The following is a 13,609-nucleotide window of genomic DNA, read 5'->3' on the forward strand; positions in this document are numbered from 1 at the left end:
TTATTCAATTATAATACTGTGTGATGCTTGAGAGGGACGTCTTAGAGTGGCGCAGATACTGTATAACTGATTCTGCTGCCTGGTTATACAAACGTCACTTATCTCCCTCCTTATCCTCCCAGTTGAGGATGGTGGACTACGAGAGATATGTAACTTCAGCCTGCAGTCCACTGTGACCATATGCAGATGAGCCGCAAGCAACAACAGGAACAACAAGAGCAACCACAACAACATTAACGACACCAGTGATATGATGACGTCAAGCACAGTATCTCCCGTACCACCAATAATATTATTCAGCACGTGGCCACACCTCTCATACTGAAAGATTATCACTTCACAGACGTAATTTTTTGTTAAGTGTAAATCTTATGTGAAAGAGAAAACACTAATGGGGTCATATTCAGCAGTATGAATGACAAAGGAATAATGACGTCATTCATAATAGGAGACAAAGCAGTAATGGCGTCACATTCAATGATGTGGAAGACAAAACAACAATGGTGTTATATGAAATAATTTGAGATAAAGGAATAATATCGTCCTATTCAATATCGTGAGACAGTGCAATAATAATGTTTTATTCAGTAATGTGAGAGACAAAGCAATAATGGTGTCAGATTCAATAATGTGAGACACCGTGTAATAATGACGTCTTATTCAGCAATGTAAGGGACAGCAATAATGACGTCTTATTCGGCAATAATGGTGTCATATTGAGTAATGTATGAGATAAAGTAATAATGACGTCCTATTCTATAATGTGAGTAACAAAACAATTATAGAGTCATGTTTAATATAAGAGACAAATCAATAATGGTGACATATTTAGTTATGTAAGAGACAAAGAAATATTGGCGTCATATTCAATAAAGTAAGCGACACAACAATTATAGCGTCATATTTAGTAACGTAACAGACAAAACAATAGCTGCGTCCCATTCATTAATGTAAGAGACAAAGCGATAATGGCGTCATATTCAGTAATGTGAGAGGCAATCAACAATGGAGTCCTCGTCAGTAACATGTGTCAGTGTCAACGTTATGCTGGTACCGACCATGCAGGACACAGTGAGTTTCAGAGATGTTGTTTTTGTTGTTTAGGTCCAGACAATAATGTATTGAAATGCAGGTGATTATTAGTTTATGAGTCGACAACAATGATCGTGTTTCAGCCGTTGGGATTGTGGCGTATGGGTGTGGATAGATGAAGTGGTAGATAGGCAGCCAGACAGACAGCCATGCAGATTGATATGCGGGCTGATTACCGGATAGAGACAGATGTAAAACTGGAAGGCATCTAAATGCACAGATAGATAAACAGATAGCTAGACTGACTGATTGATTGACTGGCTGATTGATTGTTGATCGGTTGATTGACAGAGATCAGATAGATAGATAGGAAAGCCACACACACACACACACACACACACACACACACAAAACATTATGCCTCCGCGACCTTTCGGCAGGTAGAAGCCATTTTTATATTAATCTTGCTGCCATGGCTTCATCATCATCATCATCATCGTTATCATCAAAATCATGAATTATCCCGGAAGAGCCGTACCAAACTCACCCTCATCATTATCATCATTGTCATCATCTTTCTTTCTTTCTTTTCTTTTTTTTTTTTTTCGATTATGTTGCTAAAGAAAAATAATCAGAACATTTTTTGCTCTGAACAACTTGGAGTTTGCTTTCAAATAATATCTCATTCATTATTAAAGAACTATGACACACAAAGCAGTACCTAAACCAATGGGATGATGCGCGAGTTCGCAGTACCGAAACAGCCGGTGATGCGCGAGTCCTTAATCTATCTATATACCTAGGCTGCTTCCCCCAAGGAAAGGGAGGTAGCCGAGACAGGATGACACACTCTCAATTTACTCATCCATTCAAACACATTCATTCGCATCTTAGCCCCAAAGGGGAGAAGGGACAGATCCTCAACGCAGCACACTGCACGAGGGTCAACTGCGCAGTGCAATCAGTGACATCTGCAGCAGGGCCCGACAGCAGAGCTGGTTTACCCCTGCCACATCATAATAGATCGATCTCCTTACCCGCAGCTGACCTGATTGGCTGATCAGACCAAATGCGGGAGAATATCCCCTCAGGACTGCATCATCATTTATTCATTCACAATTTCTCTCCATTTATTTCTGTCACGTACAGCCACTCTTCCTTGCTCAACAGACATCCCTCTCGCATCCAACACTCTCTTCACACTGACCATCCATCCTATTCGTGGTCTCCCTGTCAGCCTTACACCTCTCACATCAGATCTAGATATCTTTTTCACTAATCGCTCATTATCCATTCTATCCATATGCCCAAACCATCGCAATACCCTCTGCACAACTCAATCAGCCATCTCCCGAACAACTCCAGTTCTCCTTCGCACTTCATCATTTCTCACTCGATTCATACGCATCACTCCACATATACTCCTCAGACACCTCATCTCCATTACATTCAAACTTTTCCTCTGTGCTACAGCCATATTCCATGTTTCAGCCCCATATAACGCAGTCGGTACCACAACACCCTCATACAGCCTTCTCTTTACATCCATTCTAAGCAAACGACATCTAAACACTTTTTCATTCCTCCCAGCACCTTTCCTACTTCATTCATTCTAAACTTCACTTCTGCATCTATTCTTCCATCCACAGCAACATGTGACCCTAAATACTTAAAACACTCTACCTCCTCAAACAACTCACCATTCAAACCTATATTCTTCCTCCTACCATCTACTGACCTCGTACAACTCATCATTTTACTCTTATTCTCCTTTACATTCTATTTCCTCCTTTCACACACCCTTCCAAACTTCTTTACCAACTGTCTCAATCTCTCCTCTGAATTATCCAGCAGTGCAGTATCATCTGCAAACAGCAGCTGTTTCAGATTCCACTCTCTACAGTATCATCAACATTAACCAGACTCAGACCTCCACCTAAAATTCTTGCATTCACCTCCTTTACAACACCATCCATATAAATATTAAACAACCAAGGCGACATCACACATCCCTGCCGCAGCCCCACTCTCACGGGAAACCAATCACTCGCTGTATTTCCCACTCTTACACACGCCCTACTACTTACATAAAAGCTTTTCACCCCTTTTAGTAACCTACCATCAAGCCCATACAATCATAAAACAGTCCACAAAGTCCTTAATATGCAGGAGAAAAGAAAAAGTATTATCCTTAAGTCTGTGGATGTTGAAAATATTTATTCTCATTAATAATCTTCTCTGAGATCCAATGATTCAATACAACTAGGGTGATATGCGAAACTTGAGTGTCTAGCATATGAGCAATAAAGTATTATGATGATGATGATGATGATGATGATTATTATTATTATTATAAATATAATTTGGAGCAGTTGGGGGAGATGGAAGGTGTGTGCAAGATATTCAAAGAAGAATCTGTGCGGCATGTGAGATGGTGTGTGGGGTGAAGAGAAGACGAAAGCAGGTGCAAGGAAGAACATGGTGGAATAGGGAGGTGAGAAAAGCTGTGGTGCAAAAGAAGAAAGCATATAGGGCGTGCATGGAAAGTTAGGGCGTGGAGGAAGTTGAGAGATGGAAGGGAGGGTTATATAGAGGAAGGAAAAAGAGGTAAAAAGATTAGAGTAAGAAGAGAATGGATGAGGAATATGGAATGAATTTGAGTGAAAAGTGGAGGGACTGTAAGAAAATGTTCTGGAAAGAGGTAATGAGGGTAAGACAGGGTGGTAAGGAAGTTAGTGGGAAAGTGAGAGGTAAAAATGGCTTGTGGAGAAGGAAGAAAAAGTGAGCAGATGGAAAGATCACTTTCGAGAACTGTTAAACTGATGCGAGGATAAGTGGCTGTGGAATGGCTAGGAGAAGGGAGGAGGTGAGAAGAATGGAAGAAACCAGCAGGATGGAAGTAGTGGAAGAAATGAAAAAAGTCAAAATGGGGAAAACCCAGGTACTGATGGAGAGTGTTGTGAAAAGATGAAGAATGGGGAGAGACAGTAGTAGAATGGATATGGAAGATGAGCAGAACGGCCTGGACGGAAGGTAGAGTCCCGGAAGAATGGAAGTCAGGTATAATTATTCCCCTGTACAAAGGAAAAGGGGGAAAAGAAGTGTGTGGTAATCACAGGGACATTTGTCTTCTTAGTGTAACAGGAGAAGTGTATGGTACGATACTTATTGAAAAGTTATGGAAATAACAGAGGAATTAATTGGAGAAAAACAGGGAGATTTTAGGAAGGGAAAAGGTTGCATAGATCAGATATTCATTCTTAGGTTTTTTGTAGAAAAGTTTGTACAGAACGGAAAGTAGTTGTATGCGGCCATCATGGAACTGGAGAAAACATATGGCAGGGTAGATAGACAAGGAATGTGGAAAATATTAAGAATATATGGAGTAAATGGGAAGCTGTTGAATGCCATGAAGAGTATGTATGAGGGGGCTAAAGCTACAGTGCATGTAGATAATGAATTGGGTGAATTTTTCTATTTGAATGTGGATTAAACAGGGATGTGTCATGTCTCCATGATTGTTCAATCTGTACATGGAAGGGGTTATAAAAGAGAAACAAGGTAGAACAATGGATGTTGGAGCAGCTTCAGTGAGAGAGGGCAATGTTTGGAAACTCCTTGTAACGGTGTTTGCAGATGATACTGCATTGCTAAGTGAAGACGAACGGGAACTGTAAGGCTTGGTGAATTAGTTTGGAAGTGTGTACGAAACGGAATCTAAAGGCGAATGTAGGGAAGAGTAAAGTTATTGTTTTCGGGAGAAATGAAGTCATTGGATTTACAGTGATGCTGGATCATGATGAAATGTAAAATGTAAATGCATTTAAGTACTTGGGTAGTGTGATGAGTAAAGAGGGAAGCTTGGAGGGTCAAGTGCTTGAAAGGTACAACAAGGAAGAAAGGTTGCTGTTTCTTTGAAAGCAGTGATAAGAATCAGGGAAGTGAGCCTAGAGGTAAAAAAGCCCCTGCGTGACAATATCGTGATACCAACTCTAGTGTATGGAAGTGAAACTTGGACCTTGTTGGAAGGACACAAGTCAAGAGTGAGAGCAGTGCAAATGAGTTATCTTAGAAGAGCATGTGGAGTTATATGGAGAGACAGACTGATAAATGAGGAAGTGAAGGAATGCTGTGGTGGGGATGTGGATGTAATTGAAAGCGTTACGAGAAATACACTGATGTGGTTTGGCCATGTGGAGAGGATGGAGAGTGAGAGACTAATGAGGAGGGTGCATATGAGTGAGGTGGACGGGGGGTGGAAGGGAGAGGAAGGCCAAGGATGAGAAGGACGGATGGAGTTGAGAGGTATACATTATGAGAGAGGAGGGTGTAAGCTGGGAGCAGGGCAGTGATTGGTGGGGTAACGAGCGACATGGAGGTGATTTGTTTGTGACCACCCCTTACGGGATTAAGGCATCCGGCAATTGATAGATAGATAGACAGATTATTATTATTATTATTATTATTATTATTACTATAATAATAATAATAATAATAATTATCATTATCATTATTATTATTATTATTATTATTATTACTATAATAATAATAATAATAATAATTATCATTATCATTATTATTATCATTATTGTTGTTGTTATTACCATAATAACGATAATAATAACAATAATAATAATACTAATACTACTACTACTACTACTACTAATAATAATAATAATAATATTATTATTATTATTATTATTATTATTATTATTGTTATCATTATTATTATTATTATTATTATTATTATTATTATTACGGGAAACTTACAGTATACTTATACTATTCTTTTTCTGCTCTCAGATTTTAATTTGTCTATAAATATTAAACAAATAACTCTGAAACAAAAAGCCCTTCCGAAACTGCTGTGGTGATTCGCGAGACCTCACTGAATCATTGTCATGGCCAGCTATCACTGCCAAAGTGTTATGGGCCACTCTTTACGCAGCTTTTACGACCCTGGATCCAGATACGAGTGTATAATGACGTAAAATGCTGGAATATTCCTGTTCCGGTGATTTGCCGGGAGGTCAGATTAGCCATTACAGGATCCGAAGCTCCAGAAGGATTCTCTGCGTTGAAGGTAAAATCTTAAGGCAGTATTAACTATCCTTTTAATATGATAGTGTATTTTTGCATTTGTTATTCTTGCTACCTCCAGAAGATTATGTTCACTTCAAAATAGATTTTCTACTTGGAGGAGATTTCTCCACTAGAGGGCTCCGCTGAGCAGAAACAACAGTTATCTGCCACCATCACTTTTAACTATAGAAAAGAGGCCTCTGGATTTTAGGTGTGAATGATCGTCTTTCATTGATTGGGCATAAATTCCAAAACTTCTTCAATAAATGCATAAAATGCTAAGTTATTCGGATGAGGGTGATTTGCTAGAGAGGCCAGACTGGTCAATCCGGAGGCCTGCAGTTTAACGTTCGAAATGCATGTCACTATATCACCAAATACAGTTGAGGACCTGGATGTAAATATGATTGTTGCATGACATATTCTAGGAGCGGGGGAATACAACTTGGAAAAAAAAAAAGTTGACTGTTTGCCTTAGTCTCATGTAGTTAAAAGACATTTATCTAAATCCAGTTCAACATATTCGCGACCGGATGATTTGCAGTTACTGAGGCACGGGATTCGAAGCTCCCAGACAGAGGTCACTGTTGGTGACGTATTTTGAACTTAAAATTTCCGACTCGTATTATTTAGTTCATTCCTACTACCTACCTATTTCTCTAATTCTTTCCACCTCCTCATTATTATATTCATCACAGGATAGATTCTCCAACTCCTGCGGTTACATAATTAATCAACGTTAACTCTTGCACTACCAGGGGCTCTGTTAAACTTAACAAAAGAATCAGGTACTTGCCAAAATCAACTATAGAAACACATCACTGAAATCAAGGGAATAACACCCATGAATAGTCATCATCATCATCATCATCTTCTTCTTCTTTCCTTTAATAACGCACATAAACTGGTGAAGTATACGTGCCAGGGTGATGCATGATAGACATAGCATTGGCCACCAAGGTGGCCCGGGGTTCGAGGCTCTATGGGTGCGTTAACCATTTAATTCCATTGTCATTTTTGATAATGTATTCTTCTTGCGACCATCTGTGAAAGGGTCATTAAATGTTACACCTAGCCCCTTCAGTTCATGAAAGCCTATCTGTTTGGTCTGTCCTAAGCCTAATATGATTGTTTGTAATTAGCAAGTATGAATGAATGAATGAATGAAAGAAAATGTGACATGGTGGCACAACAGCAGAGGTCATATGCCGCCGAACATAAATTTAAAAGAAAGTAAAAATTTATAAAAAATGATAAAAAGCCGAGATAAACAATGCATAAAACAAATTAACAATATAAAAGAATAAAACAAACCAAAGTTAAAAAACATGGTGGAAAGATATGGGTTAAAATTAGAACACTATCATTAAAAGAAACTAAATAATCGAAAACCCTTACAGCTTGTGAAGAAGGCCAGAACTCAACAGAAAAGAGAAGTTGCCTCCCTCCATAGTACAAGCCTCTTCCCCAAGAACCGAAGAAAGAAGGTACGATCCATCGGCAACTCTGCACCCAGAAAGGTACTGCCAACGAAGGTCCCCAAGACTGGGGCATTCGACAAGGAGATGCCGCACAGTCAAAGGAACCAGACAGTCATCGCAATAGGGAGGGGGCGCCCTCTCCATTAAAAAACCATGAGTCAGCCTAGTATGGCCGATCCGGAGACGAGCCAAAGCTGTTTCCCACTGTCGGGACAGTCCCACATACCCCCCATCAGCCAGGTTCCTACGAATGCTGTGGAGTTTGTTCGCCCCTGCCGCATCCCACCTCTGCTGCCAGCAGAGACGGACAGCATCCACAGTGGCTCCACATAAATCCTGGGATGGGACACGGCATTGAGGAGAGGAAGGGCGAGAGGCAGCAGCTCTCGCCAAAGAGTCAGCACGCTCATTGTCCACGACCCCCACATGTGCAGGGACCCAACACATTTGTACAGAGTATCCTTGCCTGCCTAATAAGTAGAGCCACTCCAAGACAGACATTACTAGGGGATGTGATGGAAAGCCACATGACAAAGTTTGTAGAACACTGGCCCGGTATGCGGGTTGCTAGGTTGGTGACTGGGTGGATGGATTGGTTAGTGTAGGCTGGTGGTATCACAGGCGGGTTAGATGGAGTGGGTGGGCGAGAGGAAGGGAAAGGGTTGTTGGGCTGGTTAAGTGGGGTGGAGTGGGGTTCGTGCATTAAGTGGGTTGGGTGGGTGGTAGGGCTACCTATAAGACAAGGCAAATGACGGGGTTATGTCGACCAGAGAAAGGGATGGGGGATGGAGTTATCCCCGTACCCTGAAGATTGGGTCTATGAATGTGCGTGGATGTAGTACAATTGAGGCTAAAAGGGAGGAGACTGGGAGAATGTTTGTGAGAAGAAAGTTGGATGTGTTAGCTTTGAGTGAAACCAAGATGAAAGGGAAGGGGGAATCTATGTTTGGAAGTGTGAATGGAAGATTGTCAGGTGTTGATAGAGGAAGGGCAAGAGAAGGTGTGGCCTTGTTAGTGAGTCCAGAAGTACAGCAGTGTGTGATTGAATGGAAGGAGGTGTCATCGAGACTGATGTGGGTGAAAGCGAAATTTGAACGTGAGTTGTGGGTGTTTGTGAGTGCATATGGGCCTGGTAGTGAAAGAGATGAACAAGAGCGGGAGTCTTTCTGGAATGATGTTGATGAGTGTCTGCAGAGTTTTGGAGCAAATGTGAATGTGGTAATGATGGGAGATCTGAATGCTAGAGTGGGAAATGTAGCAGTTGAAGGCGTAGTTGGTATGCATGGTGTGCCTGGAAGAAATGAAAATGGGGAACGAATGATAGTGATGTGTGTTGAGCGAGAGATGGTGATTGGGAATACGCTGTTTAAGAAGAAAGATATTTATAAGTATACATGGGTGAGACAGGAGGGTGGAAGGGTTGTTGATAGAGCCTTGATGGACTATGTGGTTGTGTCTAGGAATGTAATAGGAAGATTGTTGGATGTGAGAGTTCTGAGAGGGGAGGGTGGAGGTATGTCTGACCACTACCTGGTGGAGGGAAAGTTAAGAGTAGGTAAGAGATGGGTGAGAGCTAGAAGGGTTAGGTGTGGCAGGGAGGTTTTGAAAGTGAGTGAGTTGGATAAAAGAGAGAAAAAGATAGAGTATCAGGAGAAATTGAAAGATGAGTGGAACGCAGTGAAAGATCGGGAAAATGGCAGCGTGGAGGAGGAATGGCAGTTGTTTAAGAGTGCTGTGGTGGGGCATACAGAAGAGGTGTGTGGTGTGAGACGTGTGGGTGGTGGTGTAAGAAAAGGAAGTGAATGGTGGTGCGAGGAAGTAAGTATGGCTGTGGCTGAGAAGAGACGTGCATATGAAGTGTGGCTGCAGAGGAAGGATGAGATGTCACATGAAAGGTATAAGGAAAAGAGAAATAGAGCGAGAAGGGCTGTGCGTGATGCTAAAGTGGCAGCAGATGAGAGGTGGGGTAGGCGGCTGACAGAGAATTTTCAACAGAATAAGAAAATGTTTTGGAAGGAGGTGAAAAGGGTGCGAAAGGGAGAGTCTGGGAAGGAAGAACGAGTAAAAGCAGAGGATGGAAGGATGTTAATTGAGATGGATGCAGTAAGGAAGAGATGGGCAGAGTATTTTGAAAGATTGTTAAATGTAGAGGAGGAAAGGGTGGCTGAGATTGTGGCGGATAGAAGGGTGCAAGGAATAAATGTGTTGGGAGAGTTGAATGATTCTTTGATCACGAAGGAGGAAGTGGAGAAGGCAGTAAAGGAGATGAAAACAGGGAAAGCTGCAGGTATGGATGGGTGTGCTGTGGAATGCCTGAAGGGTGGTGGAGTGACTATTGTTGACTGGTTAGTAAGATTGTTGAATGTGTGCTTTGAGAAAGGTATGGTGCCAGTTGACTGGGCAAGTGCTTGTGTGGTCCCGTTGTATAAAGGCAAGGGTGATAAGTATGAATGTACTAGCTTTAGGGGTATAAGTCTGTTGAGTGTTGTAGGTAAAGTGTATGGTAGAGTGTTAATTATGAGAGTTAGAGAGGGTACAGAGGGAGTGATTAGTGATGAGCAGTGTGGCTTTAGGAGAGGGAGGGGATGCGTTGATCAGGTGTTTGCGGTGAGACAAGTGTGTGAAAAGTATTTAGCGAAAGGCAAGGATGTGTTTTGGTCATTTATGGATTTAGAGAAAGCATATGATAGAATTAATAGGGAGGCTTTGTGGACTGTTTTAAGATTGTATGGACTTGATGGTAGGTTACTAAAAGGGGTGAAAAGTTTTTATGTAAATAGTAGAGCGTGTGTAAGAGTGGGAAATGCTGTGAGTGATTGGTTTCCCGTGAGAGTGGGGCTGCGACAGGGATGTGTGATGTCGCCTTGGTTGTTTAATATTTATATGGATGGTGTTGTAAGGGAGGTGAATGCAAGAGTTTTAGGTGGTCTGAGTCTGGTGAATGTTGATGGAGGAGAGTGGAATCTGAAGCAGCTGCTGTTTGCAGATGATACTGCGCTGGTGACTGATTCAAAGGAGAGATTGAGACAGTTGGTAGAGGAGTTTGGAAGGGCGTGTGAAAGGAGGAAATTGAAAGTAAATGAGAATAAGAGTAAAGTGATGAAGTGTATGAGGTTGATAGATGGTAGGGGATGAATATAGTTTTGAATGGTGAGTTGCTTGAGGAGGTAGATTGTTTTAAATATCTAGGGTCACATGTTGCTGTGGATGGAAGAATAGATGCAGAAGTGAAGTTTAGAATAAATGAAGTAGGAAAGGTGCTGGGAGGAATGAAAAAAGTGTTTAAATGTCGTTCGCTTAGAATGGATGTAAAGAGAAGGCTGTATGAGGGTGTTGTGGTACCGACTGCATTATATGGGGCTGAAACATGGAATATGGGTGTAGCAGAGAGGAAAAGTTTGAATGTAATGGAGATGAGATGTCTGAGGAGTATGTGTGGAGTGACGCGTATGGATCGAGTGCGAAATGATGAAGTGCGAAGGAGAACTGTAGTTGTTCGGGAGATGGCTGGTAGAGTTGAGCAGAGGGTGTTGCAATGGTTTGGGCATATGGAGAGAATGGATAATAAGCGATTGGTGAAAAAGATAACTAGATCTGATGTGAGAGGTGTAAGGCTGAGAGGAAGACCATGAATAGGATGGATGGACAGTGTGAAGAGAGCGCTGGATGCGAGAGGGATGTCTGTTGAGCAAGGAAGAGTGGCTGTGCGTGACAGAAATAAATGGAGAGAAATTGTGAATGAATAAGTGATGACGCAGCCCTGAGGGGATATTCTCCCGCATTTGGTCTGATCAGCTAGTCAGGTCAGGTGCGGGTAAGGGGATGGGTCTGTTATGATGTGGCAGGGGTAAACCAGTTCTGCTGTCGGGCCCTGCTGCGGATGTCACTGGTTGCATAGCGCAGTTGACCCTTGTGCGGTGTGATGCAGTGAGGATCTGTCCGTTCTCCCCTTTGGAGCTAAGATGCAAATGAATGTGTTTGAATGGATGAGTAAATGGAGAGTGAGTCATCCTGTCTCGGCTACCTCCCTTTCCTTGGGGGAAGCAGCCTAGGTATATAGATAGATAGATAGATGTCGTCCTACTTTTGAGACATACTATACTAAGGTTGTGGGTATGTGCGTTGATGAGTGGGTGTGTAGGTGGATGGACGGATTGTGGGAAAAGTGGCCTCTGGGATTAGGTCACTTGAGTGAATACGTCCGAGTAGGGAATAGATTAGTGTGTGGAAAATCGGTCCACAGGAGATAGTATTCTGGAATCATGCTGAACTAGGTATATAGATCCAGTGAGTTACAACAGGTCCATAGTGCAATACGTCTGTTGATTAAGAGGTCTGTGTCTGAACTGCACACATCAGTGGGTGATATAACCACGTCGGATAACAGGTTTATGGTGAAAATAGGTTCATTGTGAAAAATATGTCCATGGGTATACGTCCATGTAGGAAACCTGCATCCATGGAGAGATTCACGGGCGACGGAAAAATTGGTTCGTGGGGAGAAAATACATGAATGGGGAAAATTAGTTCATGGGAAAATAGGTTTACGTAGAAAAGTAGGCGTCCTTGAAAAAGAAAGTCATTAAGGAAAATAGGTCCATGGGGGATTATGTTCCGAGTGGTGAAAATGTCCATTGATAAGAATATTCATGGGGTAAAAATAGGTCCATAGGGGCATACACGTACTGTAAACATACATGGAAATATTTATAATAAATGGGACTTACAATATCCCACATATTTAACAGCGACCGTTGCCTGGATTTAGGCTTACCACTGCACACCTTGGATCAACCATTTGCCAGACCCTATTACCACTTCGTTATCCAGTTATTATATTTCGTAATTTACCTTCATTCAATCATTTAGGCATAGAAAGCCAACCGAAACGAAGGGAAAAATCCCTGTTTAACTGTGTTGAGGACCTCATTTCTCCACCTCATTCCTCTAATATTCACAGGCACCCACTACTCTCTCTCTCTCTCTCTCTCTCTCTCTCTCTCTCTCTCTCTCTCTCTCCTGTTAGCAAATGAATGCTTCGACCTTTTTCACTCTGTGTTCACTGGTTCAAACCTATAGGAAATCGTGGAGTGGACCCAAATATACATATTTATCACTTGCTTGGCTCTATACGATAAACAAGTTATTAAATAATCAGTATGATATATGTGTGTTATCAGAGTCACACCTTCAGAAAGTGGTTTTGCCAAGGGTTCTCTCCTCCATGCCTCGCCAGTTGGAGGTGGCTCTTGCTAGGCTTCGCATTGGACACTCTAGGCTTACACATGGGTTCCTGATAAGTGGCGAGTCACAACCGTACTGTGATGATTGTCTTGTTCCCTTTACTGTCCGTCACTTGCTGATCGAGCGTCCAAGTTTGGGGGACCTACGTCAGAGATTCCTCCATAGGTATGGAGGGACAGATACTGCCTACTGTCTCTCCTCGATGCTTGGTGGAGCCTCTAGTGATTTTACTTTTCAGCAGGTGGGCCTGCTTCCACTTTGATAAATAATTGATATTTCCTTTTAACTATTCCTTTTTATTTCAGTGTTTAATTTCTAGAAATAGTTATTAACTGTATTTTGAATATGCACTTTTTATTTGCTGCATCTCATAGCTTGTTGTCCGGTGGCATATGACCCTGGCACTTGCACTGCCAGATTTTAATACAATCAATCAACGAACCACTCCCCTGCAGGCTGTTCTGTTTGGATGTTTTTACGTCAGCATTATACAATTTGCAGTCTTCATCCTCCTAGTGCTTCTGTTGAAAAGTCAGATCTGGAACGTCTTATTAATAGCCTTCCTTCTCTCTTTTTGTTACTAGGAGATATGAAAGGTCACCATCCACTATGGGGAAACAGTGAGGCCAACCCTCGGGGTGTCATGCTGGCCTCTTTGGTGGAACATATAGAGTTAGGCTTTTTTGTCTCGAGTAAAATGACTTATTTCCATAGTCAGACTGAAAATTTTACTGCAGTTGATTTGTCCTTATGCTGAGCTGATGCTGTTT

Source organism: Coenobita brevimanus, chromosome 88 (assembly GCF_032717465.1).
Source record: "Coenobita brevimanus isolate Jiangsu-jjx chromosome 88, ASM3271746v2, whole genome shotgun sequence".
Taxonomy (NCBI): Eukaryota; Metazoa; Arthropoda; class Malacostraca; order Decapoda; family Coenobitidae; genus Coenobita; species Coenobita brevimanus.